Source organism: Oncorhynchus clarkii, chromosome 5, assembly GCF_045791955.1.
Source record: "Oncorhynchus clarkii lewisi isolate Uvic-CL-2024 chromosome 5, UVic_Ocla_1.0, whole genome shotgun sequence".
NCBI lineage: Eukaryota > Metazoa > Chordata > Actinopteri > Salmoniformes > Salmonidae > Oncorhynchus > Oncorhynchus clarkii.
Window position 1 is genome coordinate 21288004 of NC_092151.1, and position 27819 is coordinate 21315822.

Here is a 27819-nt window from a genome sequence, read left to right on the forward strand (position 1 = left end):
TATGTGTGTTCTGAACGTGTGCATATCAAGGCTATGGGTACTCTGAGGGACCTGCAGTTTGCGCTGCAGCTGAAGATCGAGGAGCTCCGTCAGAGAGACACTCTGATAGATGAGCTGGAGTTGGAGCTGGACACTAAAGATGACCTCGTCAGACAGCTGCAGACTGAATTGGACCGACACAGCAAAGCTCCACAATACCCAGGGAGCACTGAGAACACAGGTAAGAGATACCCGTACCAAACTAGTCATGAAGTGCATTTGGAAAGTATTCAGACCCTTGACTTTTTCCACATTTTGTTAAATTGTTTTCCCCCTCATCAATCTACACAAAATACCCCACAATGACAAAGCAATAACAGGTTTTTAGAATTTTTGTGGAGATTTATAAAAAAAAGTAAAAAATGATATCACATTTACATAAGTATTCAGATCCTTTACTCAGTATTTTGTTGAAGCACCTTTGGCAGCGATTACAGCCTCGAGTCTTCCTGGCTATGACATTACAAGCTTGGCACACCTGTATCTGGGGAGATTTGGGGAGTCATCTCCCTGAGCAAGGCCCTTCTCCCCCAATTACTCAGTTTGGCCGGGCAGCCAGCTCTAGGAAGAGTCTTGGTGGTTCCAAACTTCTTCCATTTAAGAAAGATGGAGGCCACTGTGTTCTTGGGGACCTTCAATGCTGCAGACATTTTTTGGTACCCTTCCCCAGATCTTTGCCTCAACACAATCCTGTCTCAGAGCTCTACGGACAATTCCTTTGACCTTGTTGCTTGGTTTTTGTTCTGACATGCTCTGTCAACCGTGGGATGTTATACAGACAGGTGTGTGCCTTTCCAAATGTCCAATCAATGTATATTACCACAGGTGCACTCCAATCAAATTGTATAAACATCTCAAGGATTTTTACATTTTTAAACCTTTATTTAACCAGGTAGGCTAGTTGAGAACAAGTTCTCATTTGCAACTGCGACCTGGCCAAGATAAAGCATAGCAGTGTGAACAGACAACACAGATGGAGTAAACAATTAACAAGTCAATAATACAGTAGAAAAAGGGAGAATCTATATACATTGTGTGCAAAAGGCATGAGGAGGTAGGCGAATAATTACAATTTTGCAGATTAACACTGGAGTGATAAATGGAAACAGGATCCACCTAAGCTCAATTTCGAGTCTCATAGCAAAGGGTCTGAATACTTATGTAAATAAGGTAGTTCTATTTTATTTTATTATGAATTTGCAAACATTTCTAAAAACCTGTTTTCGCTTTGTCATTATTGAATATCGTGTGTAGATCGATGAGGATTTTTTTTATTTAATCCATTTTAGAATAAGGATGTAACGTAACAAAATGTTGGAAAAGGGAAGGGGTATGAATACTTCCCGAATGCACTGTATACTATATAACAATTACTGTGCACTACTTATGCAAGAAAGAGCTAAAGCCTAACAGAAATATGTGTCCGTCAGCATCTGGGTTATCCCCACCAGTGCCTGATGAACCGCCGCGGACTAAGAGACAGGCAATATCAGCAGAACCCACTGCCCTGGACCCCGCCGAACTCACACACGTCACACTCACCAACTACAGCAAGAGCGAGAAGTACACAAACACATGCATTCACACACACACACACACACACACACACACACACACACACACACACACACACACACACACACACACACACACACACACACACACACACACACACACACACACACACACACACACACACACACACTTTCTCCATGTACAGGTCTAGAGAGCTGATCCAGAGGGCTCTGCTGGAGAATGACTTAATGAAACACCTGGAGCAGGGACAGGTACTATGACTATATAGTGTTAGTGTAATACTGCTGTAGTATTACTCTCAATGTCTTTGATGGCTATCCATTTATATATTTTCTCTCTCTCTCTCTCTCTCTCTCTCTCTCTCTCTCTCTCTCTCTCTCTCTCTCTTTCTCTCTCACTCTCTGCCCCCTCCTTTCTCTCTCTCTCGCTCTCTCTCGGCTCTCGCTGTCTCTCTCTCTCTCTCTCGGCTCTCGCTGTCTCTCTCTCTCTCTCTCTCTCTCTCTCTCTCTCTCTCTCTCTCTCTCTCTCTCTCTCTCTCTCTCGCTCTCTCTCTGCCCCCTCCCCTCTCTCTGTAGGTTCAGACCATAGTGGACTGTATGCATCCCACCCGTCTGGCACAGGGCTGCTGTGTCATACAGGAGGGAAACAATGGATCTCTGGTCTATGTACTGGAGGGTGAGAGACATTAAGGGGAGGTGGAGGGATGGTGAGGAGAGATTCATGATGAGAGATGAGGTGGGAAGATAAGTCAAATGTTCAATGCAGCTATTTTGATCTCAATATCAAATAATATCTGTATAACAATTAAGTAACTTACTGTGATTGTTTTCAATTAAAATGGCAAAAAATAGCTTCTTAGCAAATATTTTAGCTAGGACTGTCTGGAAGTAGCCTGAGTGGGGAGGGAAAACCTGGAAATGATCTGCATGGAATTCCCTTTCATACTGTCCCACCAAAACACAGTATTATTCAAACCTCATAGTGTGAAAATATATATAATACACAGGAAAATCTATTGTTTTGACTGCACTGGGCCTTTCAGAGAGAGGGATAGAGAGATGATGTGAGGGAGGGAGGGAGGGATGGGAGACAGTGAGAGAGAATGTAAAGAGGTGAGAAGGTGTAATAGTCTAGCAGAAAGGGGAGAGGGAGAGAGATAATACTCTATATAAGGTCAGTATAGTGAGCTCACTGTAGCAGGGGCAGACAGGTCACTCACTCACAAAGACACTCACACACAGACATACACAGACACACACACCTTGCTCTCGCAGGCTCTCTGAGTCATCTGTTCCTAGCACCTTGACTTCTATTCTCTTAAAAAATATCTGTTAATCTCTCTCTTTTTATTACAGTTTATTTTCCTCTCTGTTTCTCATTCACATGTACACATGTTACATCATCAAACCTTCCTGAACTGAACAGAACTCCCCAACTCCCCACTCATTCACATGTGGCCAGTTACATCATCAAACCTTCCTGAACTGAACAGAACTCCCCAACTCCCCACTCATTCACACTTAAAGACATGCATTAATATTACCCATGATCTGTTTCATTAACACATATGATGAATACAATCATGTTTCATGGTAATACACCCACACTCTCCTATTCATTTGTGGATGTTTATAAAGTGAATGGAGTATAGGATCAACATTATCTAATTGTGTGCGTGTGTGTGTGTATGTAGAGGGTAAGGTGGAGGTTACTAAAGGGGGACCGGAGCTGTGCATCATGGATCCTGGGAAGGTCTTTGGAGAACTGGCCATCCTCTACAACTGTACCAGGACCGATACTGTTACAGGTTACAAACACACACTGCTATTTTAGGTAGAACTAACCCTAACAATAACCCTAACCCTATCCCTATCCCTAACCCTAACCCACTAACACTAACCCTAACCACTAACACTAACCCTAACAGCCATTTGATTGAATTCAGGATTTGGATTTGTTTTTGTCTTTTTTGTAATCTCTTCATTCTCCTTTCTGCCACTAACGTTTAGTCTGATGGATTGAGGTGAGATTTGTTGTCAGACGAATGTGTGTGTGTGTGTGTGTGTGTGTGTGTGTGTGTTGCGGCTGAGTGATTGGGGTGAGGGGTGGTGTCACATCTATGCTGCTAAGACACACAAATGCACGCACACACAAGCATGCACATACATGACTGACTCTTAGGCATAGAACTGAGGCAGGCGAAATCATACCTGTTGCTTCAACTGCTCTAGTGAGAATCATGCCTGTATGGTAGCTAAAGAATTCAACTTTATATCAGAAAATATAGCTATTTCTATTCCATGCAGTCCTATTGGTAGGTAGGAACAGTAGTCATCATCACCATGGTAATTCTTACTTGTGTTTTTGGATGTCCTTCACCCCGTTCTTCTGGTTCCCCACCCTCTCAGATGGGTTGTCCCTGTGCAACTCACACACACACACATCTTGATACTCTTCCGCTCTTCATTTTTTTTCTCTCTTTCTCAATCTCTCTCTCCCTCTCTCTCTATGAATGGTGAAATGTTTGCTGTACAATGTTATTCAGCGTCAGGCAGCAATTGGTATGCAGAGAGAGAGAGAGAGAGAGAGAGAGAGAGAGAGAGAGAGAGAGAGAGAGAGAGAGAGAGAGAGGGAGGGAAGGCAAGGCAGTAAGGTAGAACTCTGCTGTATCCTCACAAAAACAATATGTTGACATGTTTATAGACTTACCCTCTTATTATTGTAGAGACAAACAATGAAACACATTATCACTGCCAGAAGCCAGAGGCACAACTCTGTGTGTTTGTATATGTGTGTGTCCGTATGTTTCTGCATAAAGTGTACAGTGGGGAGAACAAGTATTTGATACACTGCCGATTTTGCAGGTTTTCCTACTTACAAAGCATGTAGAGGTCTGTACATTTTTATCATAGGTACACTTCAACTGTGAGAGATGGAATCTAAAACAAAAATCCAGAAAATCACATTATGATTTTTAAGTGATTAATTAGCATTTTATTGCATGACATAAGTATTTGATACATCAGAATAGCAGAACTTAATATTTGGTACAGAAACCTTTGTTTGCAATTACAGAGATCATACGTTTCCTGTAGTTCTTGACCAGGTTTGCACACACTGCAGCAGGGATTTTGGCCCACTCCTCCATACAGATCTTCTCCAGATCCTTCAGGTTTCAGGGCTGTCGCTTGGCAATAGGACTTTCAGCTCCCTCCAAAGATTGTCTATTGGGTTCAGGTCTGGAGACTGGCTAGGCAACTCCAGGACCTTGAGATGCTTCTTACGGAGCCACTCCTTAGTTGCCCTGGCAGTGTGTTTCGGGTCGTTGTCATGCTGGAAGACCCAGCCACGACCCATCTTCAATGCTCTTACTGAGGAAAGGAGGTTGTTGGCCAAGATCTCGCGATACATGGCCCCATCCATCCTCCCCTCAATACGGTGCAGTCGTCCTGTCCCCTTTGCAGAAAAGCATTCCCAAATAATGATGTTTCCACCTCCATGCTTCACGGTTGGGATAGTGTTCTTGGGGTTGTACTCATCCTTCTTCTTCCTCCAAACACGGCGAGTGGAGTTTAGACCAAAAAGCTCATTTTTTTTCTCATCAGACCACATTACCTTCTCCCATTCCTCCTCTGGATCATCCACATGGTCATTGGCAAACTTCAGACGGGCCTGGACATGCGCTGGCTTGAGCAGGGGGACCTTGCGTGCGCTGCAGGATTTTAATCCATTACGGCGTAGTGTTACTAATGGTTTTCTTTGAGACTGTGGTCCCAGCTCTCTTCAGGTCATTGACCAGGTTCTGCCGTGTAGTTCTGGGCTGATCCCTCACCTTCCTCATGATCATTGATGCCCCACGAGGTGAGATCTTGCATGGAGCCCCAGACCGAGGGTGATTGACCGTCATCTTGAACTTCTTCCATTTTCTAATAATTGCGCCAACAGTTGTTGCCTTCTCACCAAACTGCTTGCCTATTGTCCTGTAGCCCATCCCAGCCTTGTGCAGGTCTACAATTTTACCCCTGATGTCCTTACACAGCTCTCTGGTCTTGGCCATTGTGGAGAGGTTGGAGTCTGTTTGATTGAGTGTGTGGACAGGTGTCTTTTATACAGGTAACGAGTTCAAACAGGTGTAGTTAATACAGGTAATGAGTGGAGAACAGGAGGGCTTCTTAAAGAAAAACTAACAGGTCTGTGAGAGCCGGAATTCTTACTCGTTGGTAGGTGATCAAATACTTATGTCATGCAATAAAATGCTAATTAATTACTTAAAAATCATACAATGTGATTTTCTGGATTTTTGTTTTAGATTCCGTCTCTCACATTTGAAGTGTACCTATGATAAAAATTACAGACCTCTACATGCTTTGTAAGTAGGAAAACCTGCAAAATCGGCAGTGTATCAAATACTTGTTCTCCCCACTGTACATAAATACTTCTGTGTGTGTGTTGTTGCATAATTGAGTGTGGATGTTACTGTTGGAATATGAATATATACAGTCTGAATATCATCAGATCATTATGTCACTGTGATTATGTAATATTCTGTTTATCTTACAGTGTGGGCAGCACACAGATAGACAGATATATATATATATATATAGAGAGAGAGAGAGAGGGAGAGGGTCTGCATCTCTCTGAGTGTCTGTGTATGTAATGCTTTTGTTGAGCTTCTCTCTCTGCTGGCTACGTGCCACAGGTTTGAATCATATTATCATGTTTGACACGTTGGCTCTGTTGTACTTCAAATGTTTTATAACTCTTTGCACTTGAAGTTGCTTTTCTTTAATGTGGAAAGGGATGGGGAGCGTACATGTGAGCAACAGGAGAGCATATGGAGGCATTGAAATTAATTTCAATTGTCTTACTCTTCTGGCTCCCATTTCCCCTTTGTTATATATTTATTTTCCTCATCTCCCTTTCTTTCTTTCTTTCTTTCTTTCTTTCTTTCTTTCTTTCTTTCTTTCTTTCTTTCTTTCTTTCTTTCTTTCTTTCTTTCTTTCTTTCTTTCTACGTCTCTCCAGCTCTGACGGACATTAAGCTGTGGGTGATAGACAGACAGGGTTTCCAGACCATCATGATGAGGACTGGACTCATCAAACACTTCCAGTATATGGAGTTCATCCGCAGGTGACACACACAGACACACACACACGGTTAGCTTCTGCTTCAAACACACATTATGCAGCTTTGCATCATTCTATGAGCCTAGTTGAATAGACACAGAACACAAAATATTTGCTAGCTTCTGTCACGTCTCTTAAAAAGTCTTATTCACACAATTTATTTTTGGCAACAATGTTGTTGTTCTCTCTCTCTCTCTTTCTCTCTGTCAGTGTTCCTTCCTTTCAGTCGTTGCCTGAGGACATTCTTAGTAAGGTGGCTGATGTTCTGGAGGAGGTGTGGAGTGCACACATGCACACACAAACACACACACGCGCTCACAATTGGCCCACGTTGTCCGGGTTTGGCCGGTGTAGGCCGTCATCGTAAATAAGAATTTGTTCTTAACTGACTTTATTAAAATAACTTTAATCACTCCCCCCCTCTCTTCTCCTCTGCTGTTATCCTCCTTTCTCTCTCTCCCTCCCTCCATCTCTCACTCTCTGTCCCTTTGTCTCTCTCCCCACCTCTCTCTCTTCTCCTCTGCTGTCCTCTGTATTTCTCCCTCTCCTTTCCTGCTCCCCTCTTTCTCTATTTTTCTCTCTCCCTCTCCCTCTCCCTTGTCCTCTCTCTCTCTCTCCCTCTCCCTTGTCCCCCCCCTCTCTCTCTCTCTCTCTCTCTCTCTCTCTCTCTCTCTCTCTCTCTCTTTCTCTCTCTCTCTCTCTCTCTCTCCCTCTCCCCTATCTCTTTCTTTCTCTCTTTTTCTCTCTCCCTCACACTTGTCCTCTCTCTCTCTCTCTCTCTCTCTCTCTCTCTCTCTCTCTCTCTCTCTCTCTCTCTCTCTCTCCTTGATCTGTTTCTCTTTCTCAGACTCACTACAGTGAAGGTGATTACATCATCAGACAGGGCACCACAGGAGACACATTCTTCATCATCAGCGAACAACAGGTGATGAAGAGGAGGAGGAGGAGAGGCGGAGTCATACTATCACAATCATACTGCCACTGTGTGGACATATGCAGTAATGCATAATTCATAATTTAAATTCACAGACTTCACAAACTTCCTACCTCTTCCCCTACTCTCTCCTCTCTTCTTCCCCTCTACTGCCCTCCTTCCTCCACTCCCCTCTCCTCTCCCTCCTCTTGCCCTCTCCTCTCCCTCCTTCTTCCCCTCTCCTCTCCCTCCTTCTTCCCCTCTCCTCTCCCTCCTTTTCCCCTCTCCTCTCCCTCTTCTCTCCCCTCTTTTTCCCCTCTACTCTCCCCCTTCTTCAGCTCTCCTCTCCCTCTTCCCCCTCCTCTCCTCTTCCCCTCTCATCTCCCTCCTCTTCCCCTCTCCTCTCCCTCCTCTTCCCCTCTCCTCTCCCTCCTCTTCCCCTCTTCTCTCCCCTCTTCTTCCCCTCTCCTCTCCCTCTTCCCCTCTCCTCTCCCCCTTCTTTGGGTCATTTCTTCTGTCTGTCCTCAGGTAAAGGTCACGCAGCAGAAATCAATCAATGAGGAGCTAGAGTTTCTAACAACTCTCACTAAGGGGGACTGGTTTGGAGAGCAGGCGCTGAAAGGGTGAGACAACAGCACTGCTAAACACTAAACAACAACAAGCAGCTTTAATGGACATCCAAACACAAACCTGACATACAATGTATGAGAGCATTTAACATACCAAACAAACCAACCAATAAACAAACATACAGTCTCAAATAATAGATAGATAGAGTTCTATTAGGCAAAGGGAAGATAAAGATAAAGATGACTTCCTATTTCTCTCCCACCAGGGATGATGTTCGTACGACCAGTGTCACGGCAGTAGGAGAAGTCACCTGTCTGGTCGTTGACAGAGAGTGAGAGAACCCAGGAGAGAGAGGGAGAGAGAGAGAGGGGGAGAGAGTGTGTGTGTGCATGTAATTGAATGGTTCTTCATTGGTTGATGTGGAGTTGTGTAACCCTACCCCTCCCCTGTTCCAGGTCATTCATGCATCTGATTGGACATCAATTGGACATCAAGTAACTCAAGTAACTCAACATCAAGTAAGTGTCAAGCTACAACTCTAAAATTCCCATCTTCCACTCTCACTCTCTTTCTCACTCTTTCTTCTTTCACCAAACCGAGTTTAGTAAATTCAGTTTATGATGTACAGTTGAAGTCGGAAGTTTACATACACCTTAGCCAAATACATTTAAACTCAGTTTTTCCACAATTCCTGACATTTAATCCTAGTAAAAATTCCCTGTCTTAAGTCAGTAAGGATCACCACTTCTTTATGAGAATGCGAAATGTCAGAATAATAGTAGAGAGAATGATTTATTTCAGCTTTTATTTCTTTCATCACATTCCCAGGGTCAGGAGTTTACATACACTCAATTAGTATTTGGTAGCATTGCCTTTAAATTGTTTAACTTGAATCAAACGTTTCTGGTAGCCTTCCACGAGCTTCCCACAATAAATTGGGTGAATTTTTACCCATTCCTCCTGACAGAGCTGGTGTAACTGAGTCAGGTTTGTAGGCTCGCACACGCTTTTTCAGTTCTGCCCACAAATTTTCTATGGGATTGAGGTCAGGGCTTTGTGATGGCCACTCCAATACCTTGACTTTGTTGTCCTTAAGCCATTTTGCCACAACTTTGGAAGTATGCTTGGGGTCATTGTCCATTTGGAAGACTCATTTGCGACCAAGCTTTAACTTCCTGACTGATGTCTTGAGATGTTGCTTCAATATATCCACATACTTTTCCATCCTTCTGATGGCATCTATTTTGTGAGGTGCACCAGTCCCTCCTGCAGCAAGCACCCCCACAACATGATGCTGCCAACCCCGTGCTTCACGGTTGGGATGGTGTTCTTTGGCTTGCAAGCCTTCCCGTTTTTCCTCCAAACATAACGATGGTCATTATGGACAAACAGTTCTATTTTTGTTTCATCAGACCAGAGGACATTTCTCCAAAAAGTACGATCTTTGTCCCCATGTGCAGTTGCAAACCGTAGTCTGGCTTTTTTATGGCGGTTTTGGAGCAGAGGTTTTTTCCTTGCTGAGCGGCCTTTCACGTTATATCGGTATAGGACTCGTTTTACTGTGGATATAGATACTTTTGTACCTGTTTCCTCCAGCATCTTCACAAGATCCTTTGCTGTTGTTCCACAGGTACATCCACAGGTACACCTCCAATTGACTCAAATTATGTCAATTAGCCTATCAGAAGCTTCTAAAGCCATGACATCATTTTCTGGAATTTTCCAAGCTGTTTAAAGGCACAGTCAATTTAGTATATGTAACCTTCTGACCCACTGGAATTGTGATGCAGTGAATTATAAGTGAAATAATCTGTCTGTAAACAATTGTTGGAAAAATTATTTATGTCACGCACAAAGTAGATGTCCTAACTGACTTGCCAAAACTATAGTTTGTTAACAAGAAATGTGTGGAATGATTGAAAAACGAGTTTTAATACCTAAGTGTATGTAATCTTCCTACTTCAACTGTATATAACCATATAGACTCGCTAGCTATACAGTGAAAAGATAACGGGCAATTGATTGACCCCTTGTCAATCAAGGTTGGAGGCAGAGGCAGGGTTTTTCTCCAGTGTGTCTCTCACTGATTTCCACGTCATCTGCACCCTCGGGCTAGGAGGCTTCAGTCGCGTCCAGCTGGTAAGTGTGAGTGTGTGTGTATATAATGTGTGTGTGCTTACATTAGTGTGTGTCTGTAATGCCTGCGTGTGTGTGTGTTTAATTTGTATAATGTGTGTGTCTTCAGGTTCAGTTAAAGAGTGACACCAGTCGGTCCTTTGCTCTGAAGGTTCTAAAGAAGCGTCACATTCTGGACATTAGCCAACAGGGCCACATCCTCTCAGAGAGACGCATCATGATGGATGCACACAGCCCCTTCACCGTCAGGTACACACAAACACAACCCCTTAACCGTCAGGTACACACACCACACAGCCCCTTCACCGTCAGGTACACACACCACACAACGCCTTAACCGTCAGGTACACACACCACACAACCCCTTAACCGTCAGGTACACACACCACACAGCCCCTTAACCGTCAGGTATACACACCACACAACCCCTTAACTGTCAGGTACACACACCACACAACCCCTTAACCGTCAGGTACACACACCACACAGCCCCTTCACCGTCAGGTACACACACCACACAACCCCTTAACCGTTAGGTACACACACCACACAGCCCCTTAACCGTCAGGTACACACACCACACAGCACCTTCACCGTCAGGTACACATAAACACAGATACACACACCACACAACCCCTTGACCGTCAGGTACACATAAACACAGATACACACACCACACAGCCCCTTAACCGTCAGGTACACACACCACACAGCACCTTCACCGTCAGGTACACACACCACACAGCCCCTTAACCGTCAGGTACACACACCACACAGCCCCTTCACCGTCAGTTACACACACCACACAACCCCTTAAATGTCAGGTACACACAAACACAGATACACACACCACACAGCCCCTTCACCGTCAGGTACACATAAACACAGATACACACACCACACAGCCCCTTCACCGTCAGGTACACACAAACACATATACACACACCACACAGCCCCTTCACCATCAGTTACACACACCACACAACCCCTTAAATGTCAGGTACACACAAACACAGATACACACACCACACAACCCCTTCACCGTCCGGTACACATAAACACATATACACACACCACAGAGCCCCTTCACCGCCAGGTACACACAAACACACTGACGCTGTGTGTCCTGTCCAGGTTGTATAGGACATTCAGGGACTCTAAATATCTGTACATGCTGCTAGAGGCCTGTCTGGGAGGAGAACTGTGGACTACTGAGAGACAGGTGGGTGTGTGTAAGTCTAGAGGAACTGCAAGTAAAACCTGACTGTAAACAAATTGCCTAACCAGCTATGCCCTAACCCTAACCCTCGCTTCATGTCCACATCCCAGATTAACCCTACCCTCAACCAAAACCCTAACCCTCGCTTCATGTCCACATCCCAGATTAACCCTACCCTCAACCAAAACCTTAACCCTCGCTTCATGTCCACATCCCAGTTTAACCCTACCCTCAACCAAAACCCTAACCCTCGCTTCTTGTCCACATCCCATTTTAACCCTACCATCAACCAAAACCTTAACCCTCGCTTCATGTCCACATCCCAGTTTAACCCTACCCTCAACCAAAACCCTAACCCTCGCTTCATGTCCACATCCCAGTTTAACCCTACCCTCAACCAAAACCCTAACCCTCGCTTCATGTCCACATCCCAGATTAACCCTACCCTCAACCAAAACCCTAACCCTCGCTTCATGTCCACATCCCAGATTAACCCTACCCTCAACCAAAACCCTAACCCTCGCTTCATGTCCACAGCCCAGTTTAACCCTACCCTCAACCAAAACCCTAACCCTCGCTTCATGTCCACATCCCAGTTTAACCCTACCCTCAACCAAAACCCTAACCCTCGCTTCATGTCCACATCACAGTTTAACCCTACCCTCAACTAAAACCCTAACCCTCGCTTCTTGTCCACATCCCAGTTTAAACCTACCCTCAACCAAAACCCTAACCCTCGCTTCATGTCCACATCCCAGTTTAACCCTACCCTCAACCAAAACCCTAACCCTTGCTTAATGTCCACATCCCAGTTTAACCCTACCCTCAACTAAAACCCTAACCCTCGCTTCTTGTCCACATCCCAGTTTAAACCTACCCTCAACCAAAACCCTAACCCTCGCTTAATGTCCACATTCCAGTTTAACCCTACCCTCAACCAAAACCCTAACCCTAGCTTAATGTCCACATCCCAGTTTAACCCTACCCTCAACCAAAACCCTCGCTTCATGTCCACATCCCAGTTTAATCCTACCCTCAATCAAAACCCTAACCCTCGCTTCATGTCCACATCCCAGATTAACCCTACCCTCAACCAAAACCCTAACCCTCGCTTCATGTCCACATCCCAGTTTAACCCTACCCTCAACCAAAACCCTAACCCTCGCTTCATGTCCACATCCCAGTTTAACCCTAACATCAACCACAATGGAGTTACATTGGAAAGCGGCCGTTTTATGGTCTCCTGGACAATATTGTGCTTTTTTGTGGAGGGTTTTTGCCCTGATTGTAACTTGTTTGTACATAATGTTTCCACCATAATTTTCTATGACTGGAAATCGCTACTGGACATCAGAACAGCGATCACTAACCTCCATTTGGATGAGGATGTCTACTTCAAATTGAATTTTATGGACCAGGCCCAAATCCTGACACTCGAAGGAGGAGGAGATGGCGCTATAGAGGCTGGCGCGCAGGCACTCTGATAAGACTACGGTGGCGAGTAAATAAATCGCCTCTACCCTCTGTTCTATTGCCAAATGTGCAATCGCTTGAGAATCAACTGGACTAGCTCCGTACGAGTCTATCTTATCAACAGGGACATTAAGAACTGTAATATACTATGCTTCTCGTAGTCATGGCTGAACAAGGACATGGATAATATACATCTAGCTAGTTTTTCTATGCATTGGCAGGATAGACGGCAGAGTCCGGTAAGATCGGGGGGTGGTGTGTGTCTCTTTGACAATAACAGCTGGTGCGTGATCTCTAATATTAAGGAAGTCTTGAGGTTCTGCTCGCCTGAGTTAGAATACCTCATGATAAGCTGTAGACCATACATCTGTATTTTTTGTAGCTGTCTATTTACCACTACAAACCGATGCTGGCACTAAAACCACACTCAACAAGCTGTATAGAACCATAAACTGGTGATTTTATTGCAGGAAAATTTAAATCCGTTTTACCTAATTTCTACCAGCACGTCACCTGTACAACTAGAGTATCAAAACTCTAGATCACCTTTACTCCATACACAGAGACACATACAGTCTAGACCACCTTTACTCCATACACAGAGACACATACAGTCTAGACCACCTTTACTCCATACACAGAGACACATACAGTCTAGACCACCTTTACTCCATACACAGAGACACATACAGTCTAGACCACCTTTACTCCATACACAGAGACACATACACTCTACATCACCTTTACTCCGTACACAGAGACACATACAATCTAGACCACCTTTACTCCATACACAGAGACACATACAGTCTAGACCACCTTTACTCCATACACAGAGACACATACAGTCTAGACCACATTTACTCCATACACAGAGACACATACAGTCTAGATCACCTTTACTCCATACACAGAGACACATACACTATAGATCACCTTTACTCCATACACAGAGACACATACACTATAGATCACCTTTACTCCATACACAGAGACACATACACTATAGATCACCGTTACGCCATACACAGAGACACATACACTATAGATCACCTTTACTCCATACACAGAGACACATACACTCTACATCACCTTTACTCCGTACACAGAGACACATACAATCTAGACCACCTTTACTCCATACACAGAGACACACACATTCTAGACCACCTTTACTCCATACACAGAGACACATACAGTCTAGACCACATTTACTCCATACACAGAGACACATACAGTCTAGATCACCTTTACTCCATACACAGAGACACATACAGTCTAGACCACCTTTACTCCATACTCAGAGACACATACACTATAGATCACCTTTACTCCATACACAGAGACACATACTCTATAGATCACCTTTACTTCATACACAGAGACACATACACTATAGATAACCTTTACTCCATACACAGAGACACATACAGTCTAGACCACCTTTACTCCGTACACAGAGACACATACAGTCTAGACCATCTTTACTCCATACACAGAGACACATACAGTCTAGACCACCTTTACTCCATACACAGAGACACATACAGTCTAGACCACATTTACTCCATACACAGAGACACATACAGTCTAGATCACCTTTACTCCATACACAGAGACACATACACTATAGATCACCGTTACTCCATACACAGAGACACATACTCTATAGATCACCTTTACTCCATACACAGAGACACATACACAATAGATCACCTTTACTCCATACACAGAGACACATACACTATAGATCACCGTTACGCCATACACAGAGACACATACCCTCTACATCACCTTTACTCCATACACAGAGACACATACAGTCTAGACCACCTTTACTCCATACACAGAGACACATACACAATAGATCACCTTTACTCCATACACAGAGACACATACACTATAGATCACCTTTACTCCATACACAGAGACACATACACTCTAGATCACCTTTATTCCATACACAGAGACACATACACTAGATCAGCTTTACTCCATAAACAGAGACACATACACTATACATCACCTTTACTCCATACACAGAGACACATACACTCTACATCACTTTTACTCCATACACAGAGACACATACAGTCTAGACCACCTTTACTCCATACACAGAGACACATACACAATAGATCACCTTTACTCCATACACAGAGACAAATGCACTATAGATCACCTTTACTCCATACACAGAGACACATACAGTCTAGACCACCTTTACTCCATACTCAGAGACACATACACTATAGATCACCTTTACTCCATACACAGAGACACATACTCTATAGATCACCTTTACTCCATACACAGAGACACATACACTCTACATCACCTTTCCTCCATACACAGAGACACATACACTATAGATCACCTTTACTCCATACACAGAGACACATACACTATAGATAACCTTTACTCCATACACAGAGACACATACAGTCTAGACCACCTTTACTCCATACACAGAGACACATACAGTCTAGACCACATTTACTCCATACACAGAGACACATACAGTCTAGATCACCTTTACTCCATACACAGAGACACATACACTATAGATCACCGTTACTCCATACACAGAGACACATACTCTATAGATCACCTTTACTCCATACACAGAGACACATACACTATAGATCACCTTTACTCCATACACAAAGACACATACACTATAGATCACCTTTACTCCATACACAGAGACACATACACTCTACATCACCTTTACTCAGTACACAGAGACACATACAATCTAGACCACCTTTACTCCATACACAGAGACACATACAGTCTAGACCACCTTTACTCCATACACAGAGACACATACAGTCTAGACCACATTTACTCCATACACAGAGACACATACAGTCTAGATCACCTTTACTCCATACACAGAGACACATACAGTCTAGACCACCTTTACTCCATACTCAGAGACACATACACTATAGATCACCTTTACTCCATACACAGAGACACATACACTCTACATCACCTTTCCTCCATACACAGAGACACATACACTATAGATCACCTTTACTTCATACACAGAGACACATACAGTCTAGATCACCTTTACTCCATACACAGAGACACATACACTATAGATCACCGTTACTCCATACACAGAGACACATACTCTATAGATCACCTTTACTCCATACACAGAGACACATACACTCTACATCACCTTTCCTCCATACACAGAGACACATACACTATAGATCACCTTTACTCCATACACAAAGACACATACACTATAGATCACCTTTACTCCATACACAGAGACACATACACTCTACATCACCTTTACTCCGTACACAGAGACACATACAATCTAGACCACCTTTACTCCATACACAGAGACACATACAGTCTAGACCACCTTTACTCCATACACAGAGACACATACAGTCTAGACCACATTTACTCCATACACAGAGACACATACAGTCTAGATCACCTTTACTCCATACACAGAGACACATACACTATAGATCACCGTTACTCCATACACAGAGACACATACACTATAGATCACCTTTACTCCATACACAGAGACACATACACTATAGATCACCGTTACGCCATACACAGAGACAGATACACTATAGATCACCTTTACTCCATACACAGAGACACCTACACTCTACATCACCTTTAATCCATACACAGAGACACATACACTCTACATCACCTTTACTCCATACACAGAGACACATACAGTCTAGACCACCTTTACTCCATACACAGAGACACATACACAATAGATCACATTTACTCCATACACAGAGACACATACAGTCTAGATCACCTTTACTCCATACACAGAGACACATACACTCTAGATCACCTTTATTCCATACACAGAGACACATACACTAGATCAGCTTTACTCCATACACAGAGACACATACACTATACATCACCTTTACTCCATACACAGAGACACATACACTCTACATCACTTTTACTCCATACACAGAGACACATACAGTCTAGACCACCTTTACTCCATACACAGACACACATACACAATAGATCACCTTTACTACATACACAGAGACAAATACACTATAGATCACCTTTACTCCATACACAAAGACACATACAGTCTAGACCACCTTTACTCCATACTCAGAGACACATACACTATAGATCACCTTTACTCCATACACAGAGACACATACTCTATAGATCACCTTTACTCCATACACAGAGACACATACACTCTACATCACCTTTCCTCCATACACAGAGACACATACACTATATATCACCTTTACTCCATACACAGAGACACATACACTATAGATAACCTTTACTCCATACACAGAGACACATACAGTCTAGACCACCTTTACTCCATACACAGAGACACATACAGTCTAGACCACCTTTACTCCATACACAGAGACACATACAGTCTAGACCACCTTTACTCCATACACAGAGACACATACAGTCTAGACCACATTTACTCCATACACAGAGACACATACAGTCTAGATCACCTTTACTCCATACACAGAGACACATACACTATAGATCACCGTTACGCCATACACAGAGACAGATACACTATAGATCACCTTTACTCCATACACAGAGACACCTACACTCTACATCACCTTTACTCCATACACAGAGACACATACACTCTACATCACCTTTACTCCATACACAGAGACACATACAGTCTAGACCACCCTTACTCCATACACAGAGACACATACACTATAGATCACCTTTACTCCATACACAGAGACACATACACTATAGATCACCATTACGCCATACACAGAGACACATACACTATAGATCACCTTTACTCCATACACAGAGACACATACACTATAGATCACCTTTACTCCATACACAGAGACACATACACTATATATCACCATTACGCCATACACAGAGACACATACACTATAGATCACCTTTACTCCATACACAGAGACACCTACACTCTAGATCACCTTTACTCCATACACAGAGACACATACACTCTACATCACTTTTACTCCATACACAGAGACACATACAGTCTAGACCACCTTTACTCCATACACAGAGACACATACACTCTACATCACCTTTCCTCCATACACAGAGACACATACACTATAGATCACCTTTACTCCATACACAGAGACACATACACTATAGATCACCGTTACGCCATACACAGAGACACATACACTATAGATCACCTTTACTCCATACACAGAGACACCTACACTCTACATCACCTTTACTCCATACACAGAGACACATACACTCTACATCACCTTTACTCCATACACAGAGACACATACAGTCTAGACCACATTTACTCCATACACAGAGACACATACAGTCTAGATCACCTTTACTCCATACACAGAGACACATACAGTCTAGACCACCTTTACTCCATACTCAGAGACACATACACTATAGATCACCTTTACTCCATACACAGAGACACATACTCTATAGATCACCTTTACTCCATACACAGAGACACATACACTCTACATCACCTTTCCTCCATACACAGAGACACATACACTATAGATCACCTTTACTTCATACACAGAGACACATACACTATAGATAACCTTTACTCCATACACAGAGACACATACAGTCTAGACCACCTTTACTCCGTACACAGAGACACATACAGTCTAGACCACCTTTACTCCATACACAGAGACACATACAGTCTAGACCACCTTTACTCCATACACAGAGACACATACAGTCTAGACCACATTTACTCCATACACAGAGACACATACAGTCTAGATCACCTTTACTCCATACACAGAGACACATACACTATAGATCACCGTTACTCCATACACAGAGACACATACTCTATAGATCACCTTTACTCCATACACAGAGACACATACACAATAGATCACCTTTACTCCATACACAGAGACACATACACTATAGATCACCGTTACGCCATACACAGAGACACATACACTATAGATCACCTTTACTCCATACACAGACACCTACACTCTACATCACCTTTACTCCATACACAGAGACACATACCCTCTACATCACCTTTACTCCATACACAGAGACACATACAGTCTAGACCACCTTTACTCCATACACAGAGACACATACACAATAGATCACCTTTACTCCATACACAGAGACACATACACTATAGATCACCTTTACTCCATACACAGAGACACATACACTCTAGATCACCTTTTTTCCATACACAGAGACACATACACTAGATCAGCTTTACTCCATAAACAGAGACACATACACTATACATCACCTTTACTCCATACACAGAGACACATACACTCTACATCACTTTTACTCCATACACAGAGACACATACAGTCTAGACCACCTTTACTCCATACACAGAGACACATACACAATAGATCACCTTTACTCCATACACAGAGACAAATGCACTATAGATCACCTTTACTCCATACACAGAGACACATACAGTCTAGACCACCTTTACTCCATACTCAGAGACACATACACTATAGATCACCTTTACTCCATACACAGAGACACATACTCTATAGATCACCTTTACTCCATACACAGAGACACATACACTCTACATCACCTTTCCTCCATACACAGAGACACATACACTATAGATCACCTTTACTCCATACACAGAGACACATACACTATAGATAACCTTTACTCCATACACAGAGACACATACAGTCTAGACCACCTTTACTCCATACACAGAGACACATACAGTCTAGACCACATTTACTCCATACACAGAGACACATACAGTCTAGATCACCTTTACTCCATACACAGAGACACATACACTATAGATCACCGTTACTCCATACACAGAGACACATACTCTATAGATCACCTTTACTCCATACACAGAGACACATACACTATAGATCACCTTTACTCCATACACAAAGACACATACACTATAGATCACCTTTACTCCATACACAGAGACACATACACTCTACATCACCTTTACTCAGTACACAGAGACACATACAATCTAGACCACCTTTACTCCATACACAGAGACACATACAGTCTAGACCACCTTTACTCCATACACAGAGACACATACAGTCTAGACCACATTTACTCCATACACAGAGACACATACAGTCTAGATCACCTTTACTCCATACACAGAGACACATACAGTCTAGACCACCTTTACTCCATACTCAGAGACACATACACTATAGATCACCTTTACTCCATACACAGAGACACATACACTCTACATCACCTTTCCTCCATACACAGAGACACATACACTATAGATCACCTTTACTTCATACACAGAGACACATACAGTCTAGATCACCTTTACTCCATACACAGAGACACATACACTATAGATCACCGTTACTCCATACACAGAGACACATACTCTATAGATCACCTTTACTCCATACACAGAGACACATACACTCTACATCACCTTTCCTCCATACACAGAGACACATACACTATAGATCACCTTTACTCCATACACAAAGACACATACACTATAGATCACCTTTACTCCATACACAGAGACACATACACTCTACATCACCTTTACTCCGTACACAGAGACACATACAATCTAGACCACCTTTACTCCATACACAGAGACACATACAGTCTAGACCACCTTTACTCCATACACAGAGACACATACAGTCTAGACCACCTTTCCTCCATACACAGAGACACATACACTATAGATCACCTTTACTCCATACACAAAGACACATACACTATAGATCACCTTTACTCCATACACAGAGACACATACACTCTACATCACCTTTACTCCGTACACAGAGACACATACAATCTAGACCACCTTTACTCCATACACAGAGACACATACAGTCTAGACCACCTTTACTCCATACACAGAGACACATACAGTCTAGACCACATTTACTCCATACACAGAGACACATACAGTCTAGATCACCTTTACTCCATACACAGAGACACATACACTATAGATCACCGTTACTCCATACACAGAGACACATACACTATAGATCACCTTTACTCCATACACAGAGACACATACACTATAGATCACCGTTACGCCATACACAGAGACAGATACACTATAGATCACCTTTACTCCATACACAGAGACACCTACACTCTACATCACCTTTAATCCATACACAGAGACACATACACTCTACATCACCTTTACTCCATACACAGAGACACATACAGTCTAGACCACCTTTACTCCATACACAGAGACACATACACAATAGATCACATTTACTCCATACACAGAGACACATACACTATAGATCACCTTTACTCCATACACAGAGACACATACACTCTAGATCACCTTTATTCCATACACAGAGACACATACACTATAGATCACCTTTACTCCATACACAGAGACACATACACTCTACATCACCTTTACTCCATACTCAGAGACACATACAATCTAGACCACCTTTACTCCATACACAGAGACACATACACAATAGATCACCTTTACTCCATACACAGAGACACATACACAATAGATCACCTTTACTCCATACACAGAGACACATACAGTCTAGATCACCTTTACTCCATACACAGAGACACATACAGTCTAGACCACCTTTACTCCATACTCAGAGACACATACACTATAGATCACCTTTACTCCATACACAGAGACACATACACTCTACATCACCTTTCCTCCATACACAGAGACACATACACTATAGATCACCTTTACTTCATACACAGAGACACATACAGTCTAGATCACCTTTACTCCATACACAGAGACACATACACTATAGATCACCGTTACTCCATACACAGAGACACATACTCTATAGATCACCTTTACTCCATACACAGAGACACATACACTCTACATCACCTTTCCTCCATACACAGAGACACATACACTATAGATCACCTTTACTCCATACACAAAGACACATACACTATAGATCACCTTTACTCCATACACAGAGACACATACACTCTACATCACCTTTACTCCGTACACAGAGACACATACAATCTAGACCACCTTTACTCCATACACAGAGACACATACAGTCTAGACCACCTTTACTCCATACACAGAGACACATACAGTCTAGACCACATTTACTCCATACACAGAGACACATACAGTCTAGATCACCTTTACTCCATACACAGAGACACATACACTATAGATCACCGTTACTCCATACACAGAGACACATACACTATAGATCACCTTTACTCCATACACAGAGACACATACACTATAGATCACCGTTACGCCATACACAGAGACAGATACACTATAGATCACCTTTACTCCATACACAGAGACACCTACACTCTACATCACCTTTAATCCATACACAGAGACACATACACTCTACATCACCTTTACTCCATACACAGAGACACATACAGTCTAGACCACCTTTACTCCATACACAGAGACACATACACAATAGATCACATTTACTCCATACACAGAGACACATACACTATAGATCACCTTTACTCCATACACAGAGACACATACACTCTAGATCACCTTTATTCCATACACAGAGACACATACACTATAGATCACCTTTACTCCATACACAGAGACACATACACTCTACATCACCTTTACTCCATACTCAGAGACACATACAATCTAGACCACCTTTACTCCATACACAGAGACACATACACAATAGATCACCTTTACTCCATACACAGAGACACATACACAATAGATCACCTTTACTCCATACACAGAGACACATACAGTCTAGACCACCTTTACTCCATACTCAGAGACACATACACTATAAATCACCTTTACTCCATACACAGAGACACATACTCTATAGATCACCTTTACTCCATACACAGAGACACATACACTCTACATCACCTTTCCTCCATACACAGAGACACATACACTATAGATCACCTTTACTCCATACACAGAGACACATACACTATAGATTACCTTTACTCCATACACAGAGACACATACACTCTACATCACCTTTACTCTATACACAGAGACACATACAGTCTAGACCACCTTTACTCCGTACACAGAGACACATACAGTCTAGACCACCTTTACTCCATACACAGAGACACATACACTATAGATCACCTTTACTCCATACACGGAGACACCTACACTCTACATCACCTTTACTCCATACACAGAAACACATACAGTCTAGACCACCTTTACTCCATACACAGAGACACATACAGTCTAGACCACCTTTACTCCATACACAGAGACACATACAGTCTAGACCACCTTTACTCCATACACAGAGACACATACAGTCTAGACCACATTTACTCCATACACAGAGACACATACAGTCTAGATCACCTTTACTCCATACACAGAGACACATACACTATAGATCACCGTTACTCCATACAAAGAGACACATACACTATAGATCACCTTTACTCCATACACAGAGACACATACACTATAGATCACCGTTACGCCATACACAGAGACACATACACTATAGATCACCTTTACTCCATACACAGAGACACCTACACTCTACATCACCTTTACTCCATACACAGAGACACATACACTCTACATCACCTTTACTCCATACACAGAGACACATACAGTCTAGACCACCTTTACTCCATACACAGAGACACATACACAATAGATCACCTTTACTCCATACACAGAGACACATACACTATAGATCACCTTTACTCCATACACAGAGACACATACACTCTAGATCACCTTTATTCCATACACAGAGACACATACACTAGATCAGCTTTACTCCATACACAGAGACACATACACTATACATCACCTTTACTCCATACACAGAGACACATACACTCTACATCACTTTTACTCCATACACAGAGACACATACAGTCTAGACCACCTTTACTCCATACACAGACACACATACACAATAGATCACCTTTACTACATACACAGAGACAAATACACTATAGATCACCTTTACTCCATACACAGAGACACATACAGTCTAGACCACCTTTACTCCATACTCAGAGACACATACACTATAGATCACCTTTACTCCATACACAGAGACACATACTCTATAGATCACCTTTACTCCATACACAGAGACACATACACTCTACATCACCTTTCCTCCATACACAGAGACACATACACTATAGATAACCTTTACTCCATACACAGAGACACATACAGTCTAGACCACCTTTACTCCGTACACAGAGACACATACAGTCTAGACCACCTTTACTCCATACACAGAGACACATACAGTCTAGACCACATTTACTCCATACACAGAGACACATACAGTCTAGATCACCTTTACTCCATACACAGAGACACATACACTATAGATCACCGTTACGCCATACACAGAGACAGATACACTATAGATCACCTTTACTCCATACACAGAGACACCTACACTCTACATCACCTTTACTCCATACACAGAGACACATACACTCTACATCACCTTTACTCCATACACAGAGACACATACAGTCTAGACCACCCTTACTCCATACACAGAGACACATACACTATAGATCACCTTTACTCCATACACAGAGACACATACACTATAGATCACCATTACGCCATACACAGAGACACATACACTATAGATCACCTTTACTCCATACACAGAGACACATACACTATAGATCACCTTTACTCCATACACAGAGACACATACACTATATATCACCATTACGCCATACACAGAGACACATACACTATAGATCACCTTTACTCCATACACAGAGACACCTACACTCTAGATCACCTTTACTCCATACACAGAGACACATACACTCTACATCACTTTTACTCCATACACAGAGACACATACAGTCTAGACCACCTTTACTCCATACACAGAGACACATACACTCTACATCACCTTTCCTCCATACACAGAGACACATACACTATAGATCACCTTTACTCCATACACAGAGACACATACACTATAGATCACCGTTACGCCATACACAGAGACACATACACTATAGATCACCTTTACTCCATACACAGAGACACCTACACTCTACATCACCTTTACTCCATACACAGAGACACATACACTCTACATCACCTTTACTCCATACACAGAGACACATACAGTCTAGACCACCTTTACTCCATACACAGAGACACATACACAATAGATCACCTTTACTCCATACACAGAGACACATACACTATAGATCACCTTTACTCCATACACAGAGACACATACACTCTAGATCACCTTTATTCCATACACAGAGACACATACACTAGATCACCTTTACTCCATACACAGAGACACATACACTCTACATTACCTTTACTCCATACACAGAGACACATACACTATAGATCACCTTTACTCCATACACAGAGACACATACACTACAGATCACCTTTACTCCATACACAGAGACACATACACTATAGATCACCATTACGCCATACACAGAGACACATACACTATAGATCACCTTTATTCCATACACAGAGACACCTACACTCTAGATCACCTTTCCTCCATACACAGAGACACCTACAATCTACATCACCTTTACTCCATACACAGAGACACATACACTCTACATCACTTTTACTCCATACACAGAGACACATACAGTCTAGACCACCTTTACTCCATACACAGAGACACATACACAATAGATCACCTTTACTCCATACACAGAGACACATACAGTCTAGACCACCTTTACTCCATACACAGAGACACATACAGTCTAGACCACCTTTACTCCATACACAGAGACACATACACAATAGATCACCTTTACTCCATACACAGAGACACATACACTCTACATCACTTTTACTCCATACACAGAGACACATACACAATAGATCACCTTTACTCCATACACCCATACACAGAGACACATACACTCTACATCACCTTTACGCCATACACAGAGACACATACACTATAGATCACCTTTACTCCATACACAGAGACACCTACACTCTACATCACCTTTACTCCATACACAGAGACACATACACTCTACATCACCTTTACTCCATACACAGAGACACATACAGTCTAGACCACCTTTACTCCATACACAGAGACACATACACAATAGATCACCTTTACTCCATACACAGAGACACATACAGTCTAAACCACCTTTACTCCATACTTAGAGACACATACACTATAGATCACCTTTACTCCATACACAGAGACACATACTCTATAGATCACCTTTACTCCATACACAGAGACACATACACTCTACTTCACCTTTCCTCCATACACAGAGACACATACAGTCTAGACCACCTTTACTCCATACACAGAGACACATACACTATAGATCACCTTTACTCCATACACAGAGACACATACAGGTGTATCAGGTCGACTTTGGCTTTGCTAAGAAGGTGGGTCTTGGTCAAAAGACGTGGACATTCTGTGGCACTCCAGAGTACCTGGCCAAGGGAAATCATTCTGAACAAGGGACATGATGTTTCGGTTGACTACTGGTCCCTGGGGATACTCATCTACGAACTGCTCAGCGGCAGGTACACCCACCTCTGTGTGTCAGAGATGAGATCGTATTAGTCTTATTATTGGTCTAAATGTTAAGCTGATGTTTCTCTGGCATCCCCCTGCCCCTCTCTCTCTCCCTCTCTTTCTCCAGTCCTCCGTTCTCTGGTTCTGATCCTATGAAGACCTATAACATCATCCTGAGAGGAATCGACATGGTGGAGTTCCCCAAGAAGATTTCCAAGAGTGCTGCCAACCTCATCAAACTCCTCTGCAGGTTACACACGCATACACACGAGCATAGAGACTTCATCAAATGGTGCTTGCGCAGTGTGTGTGTGTGTGTGTGTGTGTGTGTGTGTGTGTGTGTGTGTGTGTGTGTGTGTGTGTGTGTGTGTGTGTGTGTGTGTGTGTGTGTGTGTGTGTGTGTGTGTGTGTGTGTGTGTGTGTGTGTGTGTGTGTGTGTGTGTGTGTGTGTGTGTGCGTGCGTGCGTGCGTGCGTGTGTGTGTGTGAGAGTGTGTGAGAGTGTGTGTGTGTGTGTGTGTGTGTGTGTGTTGCACAGGGACAACCCATCTGAGAGGGTGGGGAACCAGAAGAACAGGGTAAAGGACATCCAAAAACACAAGTAAGAATTACCATGGTGATGATGACTACTGTTCCTACCTACCTGCATGGTATAGAAATAGCTATATTTTCTGATATAAAGTTGAATTCTTTAGCTACCATCTAGGCATGATTCTCACTAGAGCAGTTGAAGCAACAGGTATGATTTCGCCTCAGTTCTATGCCTAAGAGTCAGTAATTGACTTTTCAGGCCTTCACTTGAAATGGAATCCTATTGGCCACATAGGGCTCTGGTTAAAGGCAGTGCAGTTTATAGGGAATTGGGTGCCATTTCGGACACAGCCCAGGTCGTCTTGATACTACAAGGAGAGGTGTGATTGTTTGGTTCTGGGTGTGACTGCTTCCTGTTTGTCTCCAGGTGGTTTGAAGGTTTTAACTGGGAGGGACTCCGACAGGCAACTCTGGCCCCTCCCTTCACTCCTACTGTGAGCACACACACACACACACACACACACACACACACACACACACACACACACTCAGCACTATCTCGTCTCTCCCAGGTGAAGGGTCCACTGGTCACTGGCAACTTTGACTGTTTCCCTGATGACAACGAGGACCCGCCCCCAGATGAGGAGTCTGGCTGGGATCTAGAGTTCTGA

The 27819-nt window shown here is 42.9% G+C and overlaps 1 pseudogene; it reads left to right on the top strand.

Moving 5' to 3' along the window:
• Positions 1-33: 33 nt before the first annotated feature.
• LOC139409652 (cGMP-dependent protein kinase 1-like) lies at positions 34-27819 on the top strand (annotated as a pseudogene).